We start from the raw sequence: 21,462 nt of genomic DNA on the forward strand, positions 1-21,462 counted from the left end.
TTTGAGGTAAATTTCTTAAAAATTTCCCTTTATCTTATTTAAAATCATAAAATTACCTTCAAAGAGGACAAATTGTACAATTTTTAGGTATTTGAAAGTACTTATAGGTCAATTTTGCTGTAAATAGCATACCTAACCTTGGTTTAGAAGCTCTCAAGCAGGGTATAAATTTCTAGCCATACTGGCATCATTAAATGTAATTAATGCCAAGTTATGATATAAAATCCTGCTAAAAATGTTTATTTGACTTATTCACATTCAAAAATATAAAGCGATACATTCTGAGGATATCATATAAAGCGCAATCTTTGGTTACAAGGGCAAAGCTAATGGAGTACAAATTTAAGACCGCAACATGTTTAAGTGTCAAAATGTGTATATTTGGTTGCTAAGGACAGTAAACAATAAAATAAACATAAATTGCATTTCTAGCAGATTTTTTACCTTCAGAACTAAAACAAGAACATAACAGACTAAAGATTTGTGGTAATTTTTATCTTGAAAAGTGCATTTCTGTGCTTTCTGGTGTGCCATAAGGTGAAATTTTTCCCCTCCAGCCTCAATTTTTATTATATTGTCTGTGTTCTACTAGCTGTTACGATGAAAATGGTACCTTAGTTTTTAAAATTGGTTCAGTAATAAAGATTTTATGAAGGTTAGCAGTTGGTGTTGAAACGCGACAAAAAGTGATTTAAAAATAAATGCTGGATCATAGTGAAAAACTTCAAGTATGTCTCATTTTTGAGGTAAATTTCTTAAAAATTTCCCTTTATCTTATTTAAAATCATAAAATTACCTTCAAAGAGGACAAATTGTACAATTTTTAGGTATTTGAAAGTACTTATAGGTCAATTTTGCTGTAAATAGCATACCTAACCTTGGTTTAGAAGCTGTCAAGCAGGGTATAAATTTCTAGCCATACTGGCATCATTAAATGTAATTAATGCCAAGTTATGATATAAAATCCTGCTAAAAATGTTTATTTGACTTATTCACATTCAAAAATATAAAGCGATACATTCTGAGGATATCATATAAAGCGCAATCTTTGGTTACAAGGACAAAGCTAATGGAGTACAAATTTAAGACCGCAACATGTCTAAGTGTCAAAATGTGTATATTTGGTTGCTAAGGACAGTAAACAATAAAATAAACATAAATTGCATTTCTAGCAGATTTTTTACCTTCAGAACTAAAACAAGAACATAACAGACTAAAGATTTGTGGTAATTTTTATCTTGAAAAGTGCATTTCTGTGCTTTCTGGTGTGCCATAAGGTGAAATTTTTCCCCTCCAGCCTCAATTTTTATTATATTGTCTGTGTTCTACTAGCTGTAACGATGAAAATGGTACCTTAGTTTTTAAAATTGGTTCAGTAATAAAGATTTTATGAAGGTTAGCAGTTGGTGTTGAAACGCGACAAAAAGTGATTTAAAAATAAATGCTGGATCATAGTGAAAAACTTCAAGTATGTCTCATTTTTGAGGTAAATTTCTTAAAAATTTCCCTTTATCTTATTTAAAATCATAAAATTACCTTCAAAGAGGACAAATTGTACAATTTTTAGGTATTTGAAAGTACTTATAGGTCAATTTTGCTGTAAATAGCATACCTAACCTTGGTTTAGAAGCTGTCAAGCAGGGTATAAATTTCTAGCCATACTGGCATCATTAAATGTAATTAATGCCAAGTTATGATATAAAATCCTGCTAAAAATGTTTATTTGACTTATTCACATTCAAAAATATAAAGCGATACATTCTGAGGATATCATATAAAGCGCAATCTTTGGTTACAAGGACAAAGCTAATGGAGTACAAATTTAAGACCACAACATGTCTAAGTGTCAAAATGTGTATATTTGGTTGCTAAGGACAGTAAACAATAAAATAAACATAAATTGCATTTCTAGCAGATTTTTTACCTTCAGAACTAAAACAAGAACATAACAGACTAAAGATTTGTGGTAATTTTTATCTTGAAAAGTGCATTTCTGTGCTTTCTGATGTGCGTTAAGGTGAAATTTTTCCCCTCCAGCCTCAATTTTTATTATATTTTCTGTGTTCTACTAGCTGTTACGATGAAAATGGTACCTTAGTTTTTAAAATTGGTTCAGTAATAAAGATTTTATGAAGGTTAGCAGTTGGTGTTGAAAAGCGACAAAAAGTGATTTAAAAATAAATGCTGGATCATAGTGAAAAACTTCAAGTATGTCTCATTTTTGAGGTAAATTTCTTAAAAATTTCCCTTTATCTTATTTAAAGTCATAAAATTACCTTCAAAGAGGACAAATTGTACAATTTTTAGGTATTTGAAAGTACTTATAGGTCAATTTTGCTGTAAATAGCATACCTAACCTTGGTTTAGAAGCTGTCAAGCAGGGTATAAATTTCTAGCCATACTGGCATCATTAAATGTAATTAATGCCAAGTTATGATATAAAATCCTGCTAAAAATGTTTATTTGACTTATTCACATTCAAAAATATAAAGCGATACATTCTGAGGATATCATATAAAGCGCAATCTTTGGTTACAAGGACAAAGCTAATGGAGTACAAATTTAAGACCGCAACATGTCTAAGTGTCAAAATGTGTATATTTGGTTGCTAAGGACAGTAAGCAATAAAATAAACATAAATTGCATTTCTAGCAGATTTTTTACCTTCAGAACTAAAACAAGAACATAACAGACTAAAGATTTGTGGTAATTTTTATCTTGAAAAGTGCATTTCTGTGCTTTCTGATGTGGGTTAAGGTGAAATTTTTCCCCTCCAGCCTCAATTTTTATTATATTTTCTGTGTTCTACTAGCTGTTACGATGAAAATGGTACCTTAGTTTTTAAAATTGGTTCAGTAATAAAGATTTTATGAAGGTTAGCAGTTGGTGTTGAAACGCGACAAAAAGTGATTTAAAAATAAATGCTGGATCATAGTGAAAAACTTCAAGTATGTCTCATTTTTGAGGTAAATTTCTTAAAAATTTCCCTTTATCTTATTTAAAGTCATAAAATTACCTTCATAGAGGACAAATTGTACAATTTTTAGGTATTTGAAAGTACTTATAGGTCAATTTTGCTGTAAATAGCATACCTAACCTTGGTTTAGAAGCTCTCAAGCAGGGTATAAATTTCTAGCCATACTGGCATCATTAAATGTAATTAATGCCAAGTTATGATATAAAATCCTGCTAAAAATGTTTATTTGACCTATTCACATTCAAAAATATAAAGCGATACATTCTGAGGATATCATATAAAGCGCAATCTTTGGTTACAAGGGCAAAGCTAATGGAGTACAAATTTAAGACCGCAACATGTCTAAGTGTCAAAATGTGTATATTTGGTTGCTAAGGACAGTAAACAATAAAATAAACATAAATTGCATTTCTAGCAGATTTTTTACCTTCAGAACTAAAACAAGAACATAACAGACTAAAGATTTGTGGTAATTTTTATCTTGAAAAGTGCATTCTGTGCTTTCTGATATGCCATAAGGTGAATTTTTTCCCCTCCAGCCTCAATTTTTATTATATTTTCTGTGTTCTACTAGCTGTAACGATGAAAATGGTACCTTAGTTTTTAAAATTGGTTCAGTAATAAAGATTTTATGAAGGTTAGCAGTTGGTGTTGAAACGCGACAAAAAGTGATTTAAAAATAAATGCTGGATCATAGTGAAAAACTTCAAGTATGTCTCATTTTTGAGGTAAATTTCTTAAAAATTTCCCTTTATCTTATTTAAAATCATAAAATTACCTTCAAAGAGGACAAATTGTACAATTTTTAGGTATTTGAAAGTACTTATAGGTCAATTTTGCTGTAAATAGCATACCTAACCTTGGTTTAGAAGCTCTCAAGCAGGGTATAAATTTCTAGCCATACTGGCATCATTAAATGTAATTAATGCCAAGTTATGATATAAAATCCTGCTAAAAATGTTTATTTGACTTATTCACATTCAAAAATATAAAGTGATACATTCTGAGGATATCATATAAAGCGCAATCTTTGGTTACAAGGGCAAAGCTAATGGAGTACAAATTTAAGACCGCAACATGTCTAAGTGTCAAAATGTGTATATTTGGTTGCTTAGGACAGTAAACAATAAAATAAACATAAATTGCATTTCTAGCAGATTTTTTACCTTCAGAACTAAAACAAGAACATAACAGACTAAAGATCTGTGGTAATTTTTATCTTGAAAAGTGCATTTCTGTGCTTTCTGATGTGCCATAAGGTGAAATTTTTCCCCTCCAGCCTCAATTTTTATTATATTTTCTGTGTTCTACTAGCTGTAACGATGAAAATGGTACCTTAGTTTTTAAAATTGGTTCAGTAATAAAGATTTTATGAAGGTTAGCAGTTGGTGTTGAAACGCGACAAAAAGTGATTTAAAAATAAATGCTGGATCATAGTGAAAAACTTCAAGTATGTCTCATTTTTGAGGTAAATTTCTTAAAAATTTCCCTTTATCTTATTTAAAATCATAAAATTACCTTCAAAGAGGACAAATTGTACAATTTTTAGGTATTTGAAAGTACTTATAGGTCAATTTTGCTGTAAATAGCATACCTAACCTTGGTTTAGAAGCTGTCAAGCAGGGTATAAATTTCTAGCCATACTGGCATCATTAAATGTAATTAATGCCAAGTTATGATATAAAATCCTGCTAAAAATGTTTATTTGACTTATTCACATTCAAAAATATAAAGCGATACATTCTGAGGATATCATATAAAGCGCAATCTTTGGTTACAAGGACAAAGCTAATGGAGTACAAATTTAAGACCGCAACATGTGTAAGTGTCAAAATGTGTATATTTGGTTGCTAAGGACAGTAAACAATAAAATAAACATAAATTGCATTTCTAGCAGATTTTTTACCTTCAGAACTAAAACAAGTACTTATAGGTCAATTTTGCTGTAAATAGCATACCTAACCTTGGTTTAGAAGCTGTCAAGCAGGGTATAAATTTCTAGCCATACTGGCATCATTAAATGTAATTAATGCCAAGTTATGATATAAAATCCTGCTAAAAATGTTTATTTGACTTATTCACATTCAAAAATATAAAGCGATACATTCTGAGGATATCATATAAAGCGCAATCTTTGGTTACAAGGGCAAAGCTAATGGAGTACAAATTTAAGACCGCAACATGTCTAAGTGTCAAAATGTGTATATTTGGTTGCTAAGGACAGTAAACAATAAAATAAACATAAATTGCATTTCTAGCAGATTTTTTACCTTCAGAACTAAAACAAGTACTTATAGGTCAATTTTGCTGTAAATAGCATACCTAACCTTGGTTTAGAAGCTGTCAAGCAGGGTATAAATTTCTAGCCATACTGGCATCATTAAATGTAATTAATGCCAAGTTATGATATAAAATCCTGCTAAAAATGTTTATTTGACTTATTCACATTCAAAAATATAAAGCGATACATTCTGAGGATATCATATAAAGCGCAATCTTTGGTTACAAGGACAAAGCTAATGGAGTACAAATTTAAGACCGCAACATGTCTAAGTGTCAAAATGTGTATATTTGGTTGCTAAGGACAGTAAGCAATAAAATAAACATAAATTGCATTTCTAGCAGATTTTTTACCTTCAGAACTAAAACAAGAACATAACAGACTAAAGATTTGTGGTAATTTTTATCTTGAAAAGTGCATTTCTGTGCTTTCTGATGTGCGTTAAGGTGAAATTTTTCCCCTCCAGCCTCAATTTTTATTATATTTTCTGTGTTCTACTAGCTGTTACGATGAAAATGGTACCTTAGTTTTTAAAATTGGTTCAGTAATAAAGATTTTATGAAGGTTAGCAGTTGGTGTTGAAACGCGACAAAAAGTGATTTAAAAATAAATGCTGGATCATAGTGAAAAACTTCAAGTATGTCTCATTTTTGAGGTAAATTTCTTAAAAATTTCCCTTTATCTTATTTAAAGTCATAAAATTACCTTCATAGAGGACAAATTGTACAATTTTTAGGTATTTGAAAGTACTTATAGGTCAATTTTGCTGTAAATAGCATACCTAACCTTGGTTTAGAAGCTCTCAAGCAGGGTATAAATTTCTAGCCATACTGGCATCATTAAATGTAATTAATGCCAAGTTATGATATAAAATCCTGCTAAAAATGTTTATTTGACCTATTCACATTCAAAAATATAAAGCGATACATTCTGAGGATATCATATAAAGCGCAATCTTTGGTTACAAGGGCAAAGCTAATGGAGTACAAATTTAAGACCGCAACATGTCTAAGTGTCAAAATGTGTATATTTGGTTGCTAAGGACAGTAAACAATAAAATAAACATAAATTGCATTTCTAGCAGATTTTTTACCTTCAGAACTAAAACAAGAACATAACAGACTAAAGATTTGTGGTAATTTTTATCTTGAAAAGTGCATTCTGTGCTTTCTGATATGCCATAAGGTGAATTTTTTCCCCTCCAGCCTCAATTTTTATTATATTTTCTGTGTTCTACTAGCTGTAACGATGAAAATGGTACCTTAGTTTTTAAAATTGGTTCAGTAATAAAGATTTTATGAAGGTTAGCAGTTGGTGTTGAAACGCGACAAAAAGTGATTTAAAAATAAATGCTGGATCATAGTGAAAAACTTCAAGTATGTCTCATTTTTGAGGTAAATTTCTTAAAAATTTCCCTTTATCTTATTTAAAATCATAAAATTACCTTCAAAGAGGACAAATTGTACAATTTTTAGGTATTTGAAAGTACTTATAGGTCAATTTTGCTGTAAATAGCATACCTAACCTTGGTTTAGAAGCTCTCAAGCAGGGTATAAATTTCTAGCCATACTGGCATCATTAAATGTAATTAATGCCAAGTTATGATATAAAATCCTGCTAAAAATGTTTATTTGACTTATTCACATTCAAAAATATAAAGTGATACATTCTGAGGATATCATATAAAGCGCAATCTTTGGTTACAAGGGCAAAGCTAATGGAGTACAAATTTAAGACCGCAACATGTCTAAGTGTCAAAATGTGTATATTTGGTTGCTTAGGACAGTAAACAATAAAATAAACATAAATTGCATTTCTAGCAGATTTTTTACCTTCAGAACTAAAACAAGAACATAACAGACTAAAGATCTGTGGTAATTTTTATCTTGAAAAGTGCATTTCTGTGCTTTCTGATGTGCCATAAGGTGAAATTTTTCCCCTCCAGCCTCAATTTTTATTATATTTTCTGTGTTCTACTAGCTGTAACGATGAAAATGGTACCTTAGTTTTTAAAATTGGTTCAGTAATAAAGATTTTATGAAGGTTAGCAGTTGGTGTTGAAACGCGACAAAAAGTGATTTAAAAATAAATGCTGGATCATAGTGAAAAACTTCAAGTATGTCTCATTTTTGAGGTAAATTTCTTAAAAATTTCCCTTTATCTTATTTAAAATCATAAAATTACCTTCAAAGAGGACAAATTGTACAATTTTTAGGTATTTGAAAGTACTTATAGGTCAATTTTGCTGTAAATAGCATACCTAACCTTGGTTTAGAAGCTGTCAAGCAGGGTATAAATTTCTAGCCATACTGGCATCATTAAATGTAATTAATGCCAAGTTATGATATAAAATCCTGCTAAAAATGTTTATTTGACTTATTCACATTCAAAAATATAAAGCGATACATTCTGAGGATATCATATAAAGCGCAATCTTTGGTTACAAGGACAAAGCTAATGGAGTACAAATTTAAGACCGCAACATGTGTAAGTGTCAAAATGTGTATATTTGGTTGCTAAGGACAGTAAACAATAAAATAAACATAAATTGCATTTCTAGCAGATTTTTTACCTTCAGAACTAAAACAAGTACTTATAGGTCAATTTTGCTGTAAATAGCATACCTAACCTTGGTTTAGAAGCTGTCAAGCAGGGTATAAATTTCTAGCCATACTGGCATCATTAAATGTAATTAATGCCAAGTTATGATATAAAATCCTGCTAAAAATGTTTATTTGACTTATTCACATTCAAAAATATAAAGCGATACATTCTGAGGATATCATATAAAGCGCAATCTTTGGTTACAAGGGCAAAGCTAATGGAGTACAAATTTAAGACCGCAACATGTCTAAGTGTCCGAATGTGTATATTTGGTTGCTAAGGACAGTAAACAATAAAATAAACATAAATTGCATTTCTAGCAGATTTTTTACCTTCAGAACTAAAACAAGAACATAACAGACTAAAGATTTGTGGTAATTTTTATCTTGAAAAGTGCATTTCTTTGCTTTCTGATGTGCCATAAGGTAGCACTCCACAGTTAGAAAATAAAATAAAAAATGAGCCACAAAATGTTTTATCATCTCCTATTCCTGGATTTCTAATACATAAACCTAACTGTTTGTGTTGTACATGTGCATATGTATGTAATCAGTATCTTCCATAGATTTGATTTTCAAGAGTTATAATGGTGAAAATGAATTCCTTTTATGTGTATCCATGGCAACATTCTGCATTTATTTCCCATAAAATATTGCAAAAAGGGGGATGAACATGTCACATTTCCCCCAAAAAGGTACTTTTTAATATTAGAAAATGCTTTTTTAATATTAATAAATCATTTCTTAATATTAGAAAATCATTTTTTAATATTAGAAAATCATTTTTTAATATTAGAAAATCATTTTCTAATATTAAAAAATCATTTTTCAAAGCGTCTGAATGAAAAGTTATAGCGTTTTATGACGTCATTGAATATAGTACGCCAAGTGACGCCACTGTACTAAAGACGGTTTATAGTCTACATGAGTATTTTGATTTGTCAACATGCGGCTAAAACTTGCATTTCCAAAGTTTATTTCTTTGATGTTGTCTCCACGGGCATTGAAACAATACACACGATATTGGTGGATATTTCATTATTTGAACATCATGATACAACCTTGTGTTCATTTTTATTGGAATGCGAAACTATAAACAGAATGAAAGTAGAATGGAGTATCCAAGGATCAGTCCTAGGACCCCGGTTTCTTTGTGTTTATGTAACGATATCGCCTCGTCTTAATAATATTAGTGTTGGGGTTGCAACTAGCACATTTACATATATACAATCTATATGCTGAAGGTCCACACTAAACAGCGAGACTGTATGCGGATGATGCTGTTGTCTGCTTGACTACTTCCTCGGGCAATCTCAGACAACGACTGCTATGCACTAACTACAAGAAGTCCTAGATAAACTGCCGAAATGGGAAAATGCCTAAGATAGAATTTTAACGGTTCCAGCCAAACAAAAAATAGAGGTCATCATTTACAGGAGATTGTAAAGATGGCCTTTAATGTCTTTCTTTGTATATTTGCATACTCAGCTACATGTATTTGTTTTATAGTTGCTTTATAAGTATAGATCTCAGTATAGACACTTGTTAATTATTTTTCTAGACATAGTAAATTGAATTTGAATTGAAATAACAATTTTCTTCTCAATTTGTATTTCTTTTCAGATGTACAGGTAGTAAAACTCATTAATTTATTTCAACTCGCTCACTCCGACTCGCTGCGTAGCTTGCATATATGCTCAGATGCTCAAGCATCCACATCATTTTAACAATATAATTGCATGTGTTCGCAGCTGATACACAAGGTGTTATCTGAATATAACAAGGGCGATGATACGAAAATAACCACATCCGAAGAAGTATCATGAGTATAGGTGGTCTTTCCTTTCAGATCATTTAGTTTATCAGTTTAAACAAGATGGATAGATTGCAGATAAGTGTTTTTTGTAAAAAGTCTACGTCATAGCGCTAAGTTGGCTACCACAAGCGTAGAGAGTGATGGTACGTAGACTTGCAGACATATTTGGTCGGTTATTGAGCCAAGTGGATCGATGACATAGTGCTCAACGTTACTAGTTAACAACTAAACCATCATATCCTGGTATCGTTTCCTGTGACACGAAAGACGACAGGATAAAAACTATATTTGTAATGGAGTGTTTTTATTCTTGGGCAGTATGGGCTTTATTCATTGTTGAAGGCCGTACGGTGACCTATAGTTGTTAATAAAATTGAGAATGGAAATGGGGAATGTATCAAAGAGACAACAACCCGACCAAAGAAAAAAACCACAGCAGAAGGTCACCAGTTAATATCTGTGTTATTTTGGTCTTTTGTGGATAGTTGTCTCTTTGGCAATATGATACCACATCTTCTTTTTTTTTTTTATCAATACCCTTTTCCATCTAGGTACAAATAGCAATTTTATTTTCAATAAAATAACAGAGATCCAATGTCCCCGCATTGCACATACTTTATGACGGGGATAGGAGGGGTTCTGATGCAAGTTTGTTCTTATTTTTATTTTTTTATCTCTAGAGAATATGAGCTTCATGATAAATACAGTGCGATTTCCATCATAATATATATTTTAAGTATTTCAATTTCCAAGGTGCATAGTTGATTTATGTATTTGATCAGGATTATTTTCGCAAATGTCAAAGACATTGCTGATGATATACAAGTTTCACAAAAATCGGTAAAGAATTGATCACATGACACTTAGCGCTAATAAGACCAGACAAACCGACGTAAATTCCGAGAAAGAAGGGTCACTTCGATTCCTATATTCAGAAGTTCCATATACAGAAGTGCCGCTGTAATTGGTTTGTTTTTGAGATGTCAAATATAAGACTGGGTGTGACACTTTTACATCAAATATTTCTGAATTGAATGATTGTAGTTTCGAGAAGAACAATGAAATTCTATTGGAATATATATTGCTGGGTACTTAGTATTTTGAAATCAAACAAAAATCTAACAAGTGTCGGATTCTAGGCGAGTTCACATGCACACAGGGAAAATGTCTGGAAAAAAATAATTTTCTGCATAAAATGGTCCCCATAAAAAATAATTGTCTTCTTAAAACGGTCGTCGACGGTTTCGCATCCACATCATTTATACCCTGGCTACGTCACTATAATAATATATCACAGTATTGTTATGTGGTTGTTGTTTTATGCTTCAAGCCGAAACACTAGTTACTGCGTGTGTTATTGAGATGAAGAACTGCAAGAAAAGTACTATTTGTTTTCCAAGGTTGTACAAGATGTGTCATGATGCAGTACATCATATACCTTAATTTTTATTAAATTGTTAAAATAATAAAGTTTTTGGCCGATTTCCAATATACATACTTTAAATGCACTTAGGTGAAATATTCAAAAGAGTTTCAATTACCAACTTTACACTGCTTTTAAATTATGTTTTGTACTTAAGTAATTGTCCATTAACCTGGAAACCCCTTTCCCCATTTTATGCACCTTATTCCTTAACGGTTTGAGCCATAACTCCCAAAGACAATTCTTTCCTTCCCTTTGTAGTATTCCAATATCCAAAATCTAAATACATGGTTAGACTCAGCATATCAAGAACCCCAATAATTCAATTTTTGATGAAATCAAATAAAGTTCAATTTTGGACCCTTTAGATCTCACTGTGGACCAATTTGATAACCGGGCCCAAATATCATAAATCTAAATATATGGTTAGATTCAGTATATCGAAGAACCCCCTATATACAATTTTTGTTGAAATCAAACAAAGGTTAATTTTGGACCCCAATTTTGACCAACTTGAAAAGTGGGCCCATAATCAAACCAGATGCTCTGCAGGGTGCATCTTTATACGACCGCAGAGGTCGACTTGGGGCTAGTATGGACACAACATTCAAACTGGATACAGTTCTGAATTTTGATTGTGATTAAATATAGTTGACACAGCATAGGTTTCTGACACAGAATGAATGTGGTCTAATGAACTTAAAATTGTTTTTTTTTGCTTTTAAGCAATTCAGTATGCTGTTGAATATCAATCCTTTGATATTTGAAGACATTTTCTTTTTCATTTCTGACATCTCAGGTGCTCCGGAAGGGTAAGCAGATCCTGATCCACATAAAATGTTTTGGAGTTGAGCATGACGTCCATTTTCACTGAACTAGTACACATTTACGTTTAGGGGCAATCTGCAGACCTCCTCCGGGTGCATGTTTTTATGATGACCCATTGGTGGTCTTTATCTGTTTACTGCATTTTGTAGGGTTGTTTTCTCTTTGACACATTCCCCATTTCCATTCTCAATTACATTTGTAAAGTTTTGTTAAATAACTAATTAAAATGATGATACGCAGCTTTTTATCTCACCCAAAGTAGAGAATTAAGAAAGTTCAGGCTCCAATTATGCATGCTTTTAACTCGATTTGTATGCTGGGTTCAGTGTACAGAATTATTGTGAGAAGAACATACGTTTAGTTTGTCTTTAAGCTGTGTTTGTACTTCATTAAATAGTGAATTATTCAACTCTTAAGATAGTGGGAAAACTGGTAAACCAAATATAACTTTGTAAAGTTTGGCGCGTTCTCCGTAAGGTATCTGTTTGAGTGTACGAGTTCACGACAACAGCAAATGTGCTTGTAAATAGAAACAATGAATACAGGTACATTCTTGTGACAGTGTCAATGTCAAGAGAAGAAGTGGAACTGCACTTTTGGAACTTGTTGCTAGAGTTGTTTTCATGGCGCCTGTTTGCTTGAGTCCTACCCATAAGTTGTGTTAAAGAGAAACACAAATGAAAATACTTTAATACAGAAACAAATATTGTTGTATCATGAATGTGAAATTACAAATATAATCGCTTATTTAAGTAGAACATAGTATGTATACATGGCTATTTTTAAATGATTGGTAGTTATTTGATTGTATTATGTCCAGTGGCAAATGTTTCATGACTTTATTAAGGCGGAAACTTCGATAAAAATGGATGTACCACCAGAATGATATCGAACTTAGAATTTTCGAATTATTCTTAAATCACATTTTGTCAATTTTTATCGAAGTTTTAAACTTACAAAAGTCCTTTTTACATAATTTTTTTTTATCACTGATTGAACAATTTTACTTTATATATCAATAATATAAACTTTAACTCGCCAATTTTCGAGTTTCATTTAAAGAATTTAATGCTTCTTTTTGTAACTTCATATTGGGGTGTACAGTTTTGATTGTATCCGAAACCTCAATACGTGATCATTATTCTTTATGATGAGAGACTGCCCTGCTGTTGTCATTTCCTCTTTAGTAGTATCTGTTTCTGTAATAAACTCAACAGAAAGAGTTACTGTAGTTCAAATAACTCGTCAACGATACTACAAATGAGTGCCAAATGAGTGTCGGAATTAGGGCAGGCGGGAAGGAGGTATATTTGCATCCATTTTCCCTATGCTTTGTACTTTTTGTCCATTACTCCCTCCATAATATTACTATTTTAGCACCTCATTTTTGGCCCAGTTCTCTATTCTTTATACTTTGGCCATTATTCTCTTGTGCTGTAAACCTCAATTCACACAGACCAATGGGTAATGGGTTGTCGGACCAATGGGTAATGGGGTGTCGGACAAATGGGTAATGGGGTGTCGGACCAATGGATAACAACTGGATAAAAAAGTTCCTCTCTGTCCTCTCAAAGCCCTGTCACTTGAGGTCATCTACGGTAAACTTAATCTGCCTACAATACTAGTTAGATCAGATTCCTACTAGCGTAACTGTATTATTTTCCACTAAAATGAATTTGTTGTTTCCTTTCCTTTCAGCCAATAGTTCGAAGACTTTAATACATCCATTGCATACATTTTTTTGGTTTAAAATGTCCTTAAAAAAATGGAGATTATTTGGCCCTATCCCCTCAGTCATGTCTACTGACTTTGAAACTTTTGCTTATTTTACATGTATAAGCTTGTGATTAGTTCAGATTAGGGGGAACCATTCGGTAGAGGACATTTTAGCGAGAGAAAAAAATGACATTTTAGCGCCAAAATAAAACACAATTTAGGGCCAGATTTTAAACCCATTCAAGAGAAAATTAAATTTGTCAATGCCCATTTTAGAGAAACATTTTTAACCCATTCTAACAAATAATATTTAAACAAGAATGTGTCCCCAGTACACGGATGCCACATCTGCACTATTGTGAACTTTGTTCAGTGGACCGTGAAAATGGGATAAAATTTCAAATTTGGCATTAAAAGTCGAAAGATCATATCATAGGGAACATGGATTGGACTTCAACTTCATCAAGAACTACCTCGACCAAAAACTTTAACCTGAAGCGGGACTAACGGACGCACAGACCTGAAAACATACTGTTCTTAAATGGGGCATAAAAATTATAAAAAAAGGGTAAATAAACTCAAGACAGCACAATATAAAACATACCATGTTCATTAAAAAATACAGCACTGATCAAATGTTAAAAGTCCGTTCTAGTCGAATATACCCCGTATATCCCAGATAAAATACAGCACAAAAAGGCTGAATCAATTGTTAAAAGTAAGTTCTAGTCTAGAATTTATGTCTTAGAGAACGTAATTTTAAAGGGCTCTGGATATACCTCCTGTACAGTACTGTACATAGAATTGCATTAGGAACGGTTCTTTCTCTTTATCTTCTCTAGATTGTGGTGCAAATTCGTCTTTTATCATTTATACCTTTATATATGTTGTTGTTCGCAATTTGATAATTATCAAGAAAGCGCGAATAGCTGGGTGACAACTCTAAAATTGCTTATTATACATGGCATGGAACGACTCTGTTCCTTTAATTGTTTGCTTAGAATTAAATGAAATTTCTACCCAAAGCTTCAGTGGGAACATATGATCTTCAGCTACATAGTATCCGGTCAGATAATCAGCGAATTTGACACATCTCTTATGTGTTTCCATGATGAACATATAAACAGCTTAGAACATTAAAGGTCATTAAACCAGTATAAATTACTGTTTATGGTTATATTGAGGCGAGTATTATTCAACCAGGTCAGTTTTCACTAAAATGGGCTAATGAAACATGCGAAAGAATTAATTCTGCTCTAAAATAGGCACTAATGTTGACACTAAAATGTTCTGTAGTTTAAAAAATTTCGCTTAAATGTCCTGCGCCCAACACCATTAGTGGTACATTTGTAGTTCAATGATATTTGTTATGCTATTGTATAAGTTAACATATACATATTTATATAAGTTTGTGATTAGATCAGTTTAAGATCATAGGCAGATCCAGGAGGCCTTTGGGGGCCCGAGCCCCCCTTTTTGTGGGAAAAATTTGATTGCTTACATAGGAAATCACTGAAGCATGACTGGCGTGGGTCCCCCTTAGGTCAGTCAGCGCCCCTCTTTTATGAAAAGTTCTGTATCTGCCATTATAGATTTACAGCTAATAACCAATGATATTTGGTTTTTAAATTTATTGTCATTTGTATCATTTAGCAAAATCTGTTTCAGTTCATTCGGACATTATTTTCTTAATTCCGTTTGTAAACAGTATGGGGTTATTGAATATAAAACAAACAAGTCAAAACGTTTTGATGATGAAGATTTTAATTTTTAATATTAAAAAAGGATTTTCTAATATTAGAAAATGATTTCTTAATATTAAAAAATGATTTTCTAATATTAAAAAATGATTTCTTAATATTAAAAAATGAATTTCTAATATTAAAAAATGTTTTGAATTTCTAATATTAAAAAATCATTTATTAATATTAGAAAATGAATTTCTAATATTTAAAAATCATTTATTAATATTAGAAAATGAATTTCTAATATAAGAAATTACTTTTGATTTTCTAATATTAGAAAATGAATTTCTAATAGTAAAAAATGATTTTCTAATATCAATAAATGATTTTTTAATATTAGAAATTCATTTTTTAATATTAAGAAATCATTTTTTAATATTAGAAAATCATTTTTTAATATTAATAAATAGACTTTTTCTTTTTTAATATTAGAAAATGATTTTTTAATATTAGAAAATGATTTTTTAATATTAGAAAATGATTTTCTAATATTAAAAAATGATTTCTTAATATTAAAAAATGAATTTCTAATATTAAAAAATGAATTTCTAATATTAAAAAATATTTATTAATATTAGAAAATGAATTTCTAATATAAGAAATTACTTTTGATTTTCTAATATTAGAAAATGAATTTCTAATATTAGAAAATGAATTTCTAATATTAGAAAATGAATTTCTAATATTAGAAAATGAATTTCTAATAGTAAAAAATGATTTTCTTATATTAATAAATGATTTTTTAATATTAGAAATTCATTTTTTAATATTAAGAAATCATTTTTTAATATTAGAAAATCATTTTTTAATATTAATAAATAGACTTTTTCTTTTTTAATATTAGAAAATGATTTTTAAATATTAGAAAATGATTTTTTAATATTATAAAATGATTTTCTAATATTACAAAATGATTTTCCAATATTAGAAAATAGCTCTTTTTGTCCACTTTGGCTTGCCATAATCTCCAGCTGCAGGCAAAATCCAGCCATTCAACCTTGTTGACGACCGACAACTTTGCAGAACCTAAATATTTGATATATTTTTTTTGTCTTGAATTTGAATGAAATATATATCATTGAGCAAACAAAAATCAATCCTATATAACAGTCGACTTGTTTTGTATCTGTAATGCTGAAGACACTTTGGGATGCTGGTCCACTGTCCACTTTCCACTCCTAAGCCATAACGCGGTCTTAAACGGCCCTGACGCCTGTCTTTTACTTTAAGGTATCAACACGTAAGCTTCATTAGGGAGAAGGGTTAGGTTATAGTAGTGCACGTACGATCAAGGGGCATAAGTTCGCCCGTTTCAAAGAACTGGCTGTTGTTAACAAATTTAAACTAAACATATATGTTAAACTATTGAAAATAACAAAATAAAATTTACCTTTCTTAAATTATCTTTGGTATCTTAGTTACTTTTTGAAAAATTTGGACACTGAACAAGGAAGGTCAATACATTCGCAATGTCACCTGACAGGTTATGGTTATTTCCCTTTGAACATAAGTGTAAACTCATCATAGATACCAGGACTAAATTTAGTATATACGCCAGTCGTCTAAAAAAGACTCATCAGTGACGCTCTAATCCAAAAAAGTTAAAAATGACAAATAAAAGGTACGAAGTTGAAGAGCATTGAGGACCAAATTTCCGAAAAGTTTTGCCAAATACAGCTAAGGTAATCTATGCCTAAGGTAGAAAAACCTTAGTATTTAAAAAATTCAAAATTTTGTAAACAGTTAATTTATAAATATAACCATATCAATGATAATTTATGTCAGCACAAAAGTGCTGACTACTGGGCTTTGATACCCTCGGGGAAATAAATTTCCACCAGCAGTGGCATCGACCCAGTGGTAGTAAATAAACTCATCATAGATACCAGGACTAAATTTAGTATATACGCCAGACGCGTGTTTCGTCTAAAAAAGACTCATCAGTGACACTCGAATCCCAAAAAGTTAAAAATGCCAAAATAAAAGGTACGAAGTTAAAAAAAAATGTATTTCTATAAATAAGTTTTTTCCGACTTGTCAACCAATCAGTGTCACTAACCTTACTACAGCAAACAAAACAACATTTACAAAATATAACAGCATAATTTCTGCTGTAAAGAATGCAAGAAAGGGCTATGTTTTTGATAATTATAAACTAGTCACTCCATTTATTCCTTCATTTGCCAAGATGTTTTTTAAAAGCTCAAGGGGAACAAAAGATATGTATTCATTATTAATTAGAAATAATATAGTTTCAACGGGTCAGAAAAAATGGGATCAAATTTTAAATGTAGATGAAAATAAATAAAGATTAATTTTCAAATTACCTTTTGCAGTCACAAAAAATACCAAACTGCAGTGGTTACAATATAGAATAAATAAGCATATTCTAGGTACAAATACATTTTTGAATAAAACTAATGTCACTGACAATCCAAATTGTACTTTTTTGTTAAGAAGAAGTAGAAACTATTGTACATTTATTTTCGAATTGTTAAATTGTTCAAACATTCATTGATGAAATTGACTCATGGTGTTTGTCTAATGGTATAAGTGTTCCATTTTCTGTTTGGGGATATTACAAAATCATTTAGGGAGAATGCTGCAAATTTGATTTATTTGAAAATAAAACAATATATTTTCAACTGCAAATATTTTAAGAAAGCTTTAACATTGCAGGCAGTGCAAAGTAAAATAAAATCTTTATACAGCACAGTGAAAATTAATTGCTGTTAAAAATAAAAGAGTAGATATTTTGACGGGAGTTTTGCCATCCTTTTCAGTGAATGATCAGGTTTTTTTACATTGTATATGTGTACATAAATTAATAGACATAAAATTGTTATATGCTTTATTGTCTCTTATATGAGAAAGAACTACATGATTCATCTGAGCAAATAAATAACCAAACAAACAAAATAATTTTTAATTTCTTTGAAATTCATCTGATTATCCATCTGTCAATTATCTATTTATTTTTTCTTGTTTTTTGTTTTTTTTGTTTTTCATTATTTGAATTCAAAAAATCTACAGACATACTTTAAACATATATCTTATATATCTCTCTATTTTACAACTAAATCAACACAAATTATATATTTTTCTTAACCTGTGCATTTGTTATATAGAGAATAATACATGGCAAAATCCGTATCATATGTCGTATCATCCCGAGACATCAATATCAGCCAAAGGGCCCTTAGGCCCGAGGGATGATATTGGTCGAGGGTGATACGGCATGTGATACGGATTTTGCCATGTATTATACGCTTTATCATATATTTCAACAGAAGAGTTTTATATTATATGAACTGTTTTCTGATCCATAGCACTGGGTTACCTTCAGTTCTGCTTCTGTCTTGTTTCAAAGCTTTAAAATAACTGCTCAATTATTTATACGAAGCACCTAGGTTACCTTACAATCTGTTGTTTTGAAAATATTTTGTTTATTATTGTATTATTGAGTGTTTTGTATTTTTTATAGTTGCATTTAGTGTGCCAAAAAATTGTTGTAAAAACTTGATGTTCGTGACGTTACATACCAAACAATGACGTCATTAAAAAATTGACCAATTTTTTTTTTTTTTTTTTTTTTTTTTTAAATTTTTTTTTTTTTTTTAATATTTAAAAAAAAAAAAAATTTTTTAATAGAAAAAAAATTCTTCAGCAAAAAAAACCCCCAAAAAACTGACTTAAGTTTAAAAAAAAAAAAAAAAAAAAAAAGGTATACGATATGGGTTTTACCATGCGATACGGGGTATGCGATACGGGTTTAGCCATGCGATACGGGGTATGCGATACAGGGTAGGTGATACAGACTGGAAAAAAGAACCTTTATTAGATATACAAAATAGCTGTATTTTGTACTAAATATATGATAAATTAGATAATTATATGTTTGATAATCTTAATGGTAAGCTTCTTTATTGATATTACTGACATGGTATATGATTTTTATGTATGGAAAATTGTATGTATAGTACTAACATGACTAACAAAAACTAACATCTGTATAAATATGTTATTTACTAACAGAGGTCGGATGGGAAATATTCTGCATATGCCCAAATTAATATTTAAATTAGGTTGAGTTGCGACGGCCGTTTCCATTGGCTGCTGAAAGGATGCATGGTGCTTTCAAACTCCCATCATCCTATGCGCCTGTATGCTGCTTCCTTTAGCATCCATATTGCACATTTCTCACTACGAAAAAGAAAAAGCTATATTTTGTCAACATTTTGATAACATATTTGAATAGAAATTGAGAGTCTTTGTACATATATATATTCTTAATTACACGCCATCGTCTTTTGGAGACGAACTAGCAAGAAAACTACGACGATAGCGTATTTTTGTGTCTGGATATTTTTGTACCAAACCAAACTTATTTCTTTAAATTTTAGATTTGTATATATTTTTGTAAATTATATAATTGTTGTACATAAAAAGAGACATAAAGTAGCCAGCATCAAAACAGAATATAGTCTGTTGAACTTTTAGTGTTACGGTTTCAGTGTTTTATATTGCCTGCAGTTAAATTTTTGTAGTATTTAAATTTTTTAACATTTTTGGTCAATATAATTTGTGTCATACTTATAATATAGATATGTTTAACACTAATCTTGATAAAGTTTTGAGAAGCGTTTTAATTGCAGGGGATTCCAACCTGAAGCAGCTTAAACCCATGTTTGATTACCCAGTTAGAACACTGTGCATAACCTGGTGCCAGAGTACAGAATGACCGGAAAGAATTCTATTCCCAACTGATGAGTGCAATGAAGACGGAAAACCCAGACCAGATTGTTCTGCAGCTAGGTTCGAATGATGTTTTCGGTGATGTTGAATCAACTTTGAGGTATTTTTACAAAAACGATAATTGTTTTAAGAAAGCTTAAATATAAAATTCATGAATTTATTGTTTAGCTGCACCATACGCAATTACTACTGGATACAATTACGAATGATTGCATATGTTTGCCCTCTGAAATCATATTTATCTATGATAATTTTTAATTTCTATATTATATAAAAACCCTATATAAAAAATTCCCTTGTTTTCATGATACATGTAATACAAGGTTACCGTAATACAATTCATGTACAATTATTGAAAGATGATCACAATTACAAAATAATTCTGAAGAAATTAATAGGACGACACTCGCCCGAAATTATATTTTAAAAAGAAACATATCAGGAAAAACATCTTCTTTTTCAGTTCATATACATGATGTCTACTATCTTGCCCAAAAAACCTTAAAACATTTTGTATGGCCTCACAAAGCTTTGACACATCTAGTTTTCTACTCTTTTCACCCTATTTATTGTCTAAAGAAAATGCATTAACTTTTTTGAAAAGTCCAGAGAACTCGGAATGAAATCTTAACCTGCAGGAAAAAAAATAACACCATAGATAAGTGATAGGTTAACCAATAAAATGGAAAAAACTTGTATTTAGTGCATGTTAGAAGGAGGAACTAATTTAAAAACAAAACAATTCCAAAAATCTTGCATTAACACATGGCATACATTACGTAGGCCAAAATAAAACATATGTCTGTTTAAGGTTACATACTTGAAATAAATAGGGTAGGTATTTCGGTATTTCCATTTTATTTTACTTTCTTGAGTCATGTGTTTTTTTCTTGTTGTGGTCCGACTTGAACATGGGCCGAGTTACTCGTAAATTTAATTATTGGATAATATCCCTTTGATATTGGTTAGAAAACATGGGGACAAAGTGTTTATTTCATCACACAAGTCACGTTCATTTCATCACACAAGTCGCAAATGGGCAGAGTTACCCGTAAATTTAATTATTGGATTATTTCCCTTTGATATTGGTTAGAAAACATGGGGACAAAGTGTTTATTTCATCACATAAGTCACGTTTATTTTATCACACAAGTCGCAAATGGGCAGAGTTACCCGTAAATAATTGGATTATTTCCCTTTGATATTGGTTAGAAAACATGGGGACAGAGTCATGTGTTTTTTTCTTGTTGTGGTCCGAGTTGAACATGGGCCGAGTTACTCGTAAATTTAATTATTGGATTATTTCCCTTTGATATTG

General features: G+C 30.8%; 2 protein-coding genes across 3 annotated transcripts in view; one reads left to right on the forward strand and one right to left on the reverse strand.

Moving 5' to 3' along the window:
• The window catches only part of LOC134681464 (uncharacterized), a 68,760-nt gene extending 51,894 nt beyond the window's left edge, over nucleotides 1-16,866 (reverse strand). Inside the window, exon 1 of the mRNA XM_063541100.1 lies at nucleotides 16,780-16,866. The gene's annotated coding sequence lies outside the window, so the exon portion shown is untranslated. The remainder of the gene's footprint in view (nucleotides 1-16,779) is intronic.
• LOC134680627 (large ribosomal subunit protein uL16m-like) overlaps nucleotides 1-21,462 on the forward strand; it is a 168,992-nt gene that overhangs the window by 92,114 nt on the left and 55,416 nt on the right. The window lies entirely within an intron of this gene.

Source organism: Mytilus trossulus, chromosome 8 (assembly GCF_036588685.1).
Source record: "Mytilus trossulus isolate FHL-02 chromosome 8, PNRI_Mtr1.1.1.hap1, whole genome shotgun sequence".
Taxonomy (NCBI): domain Eukaryota; kingdom Metazoa; phylum Mollusca; class Bivalvia; order Mytilida; family Mytilidae; genus Mytilus; species Mytilus trossulus.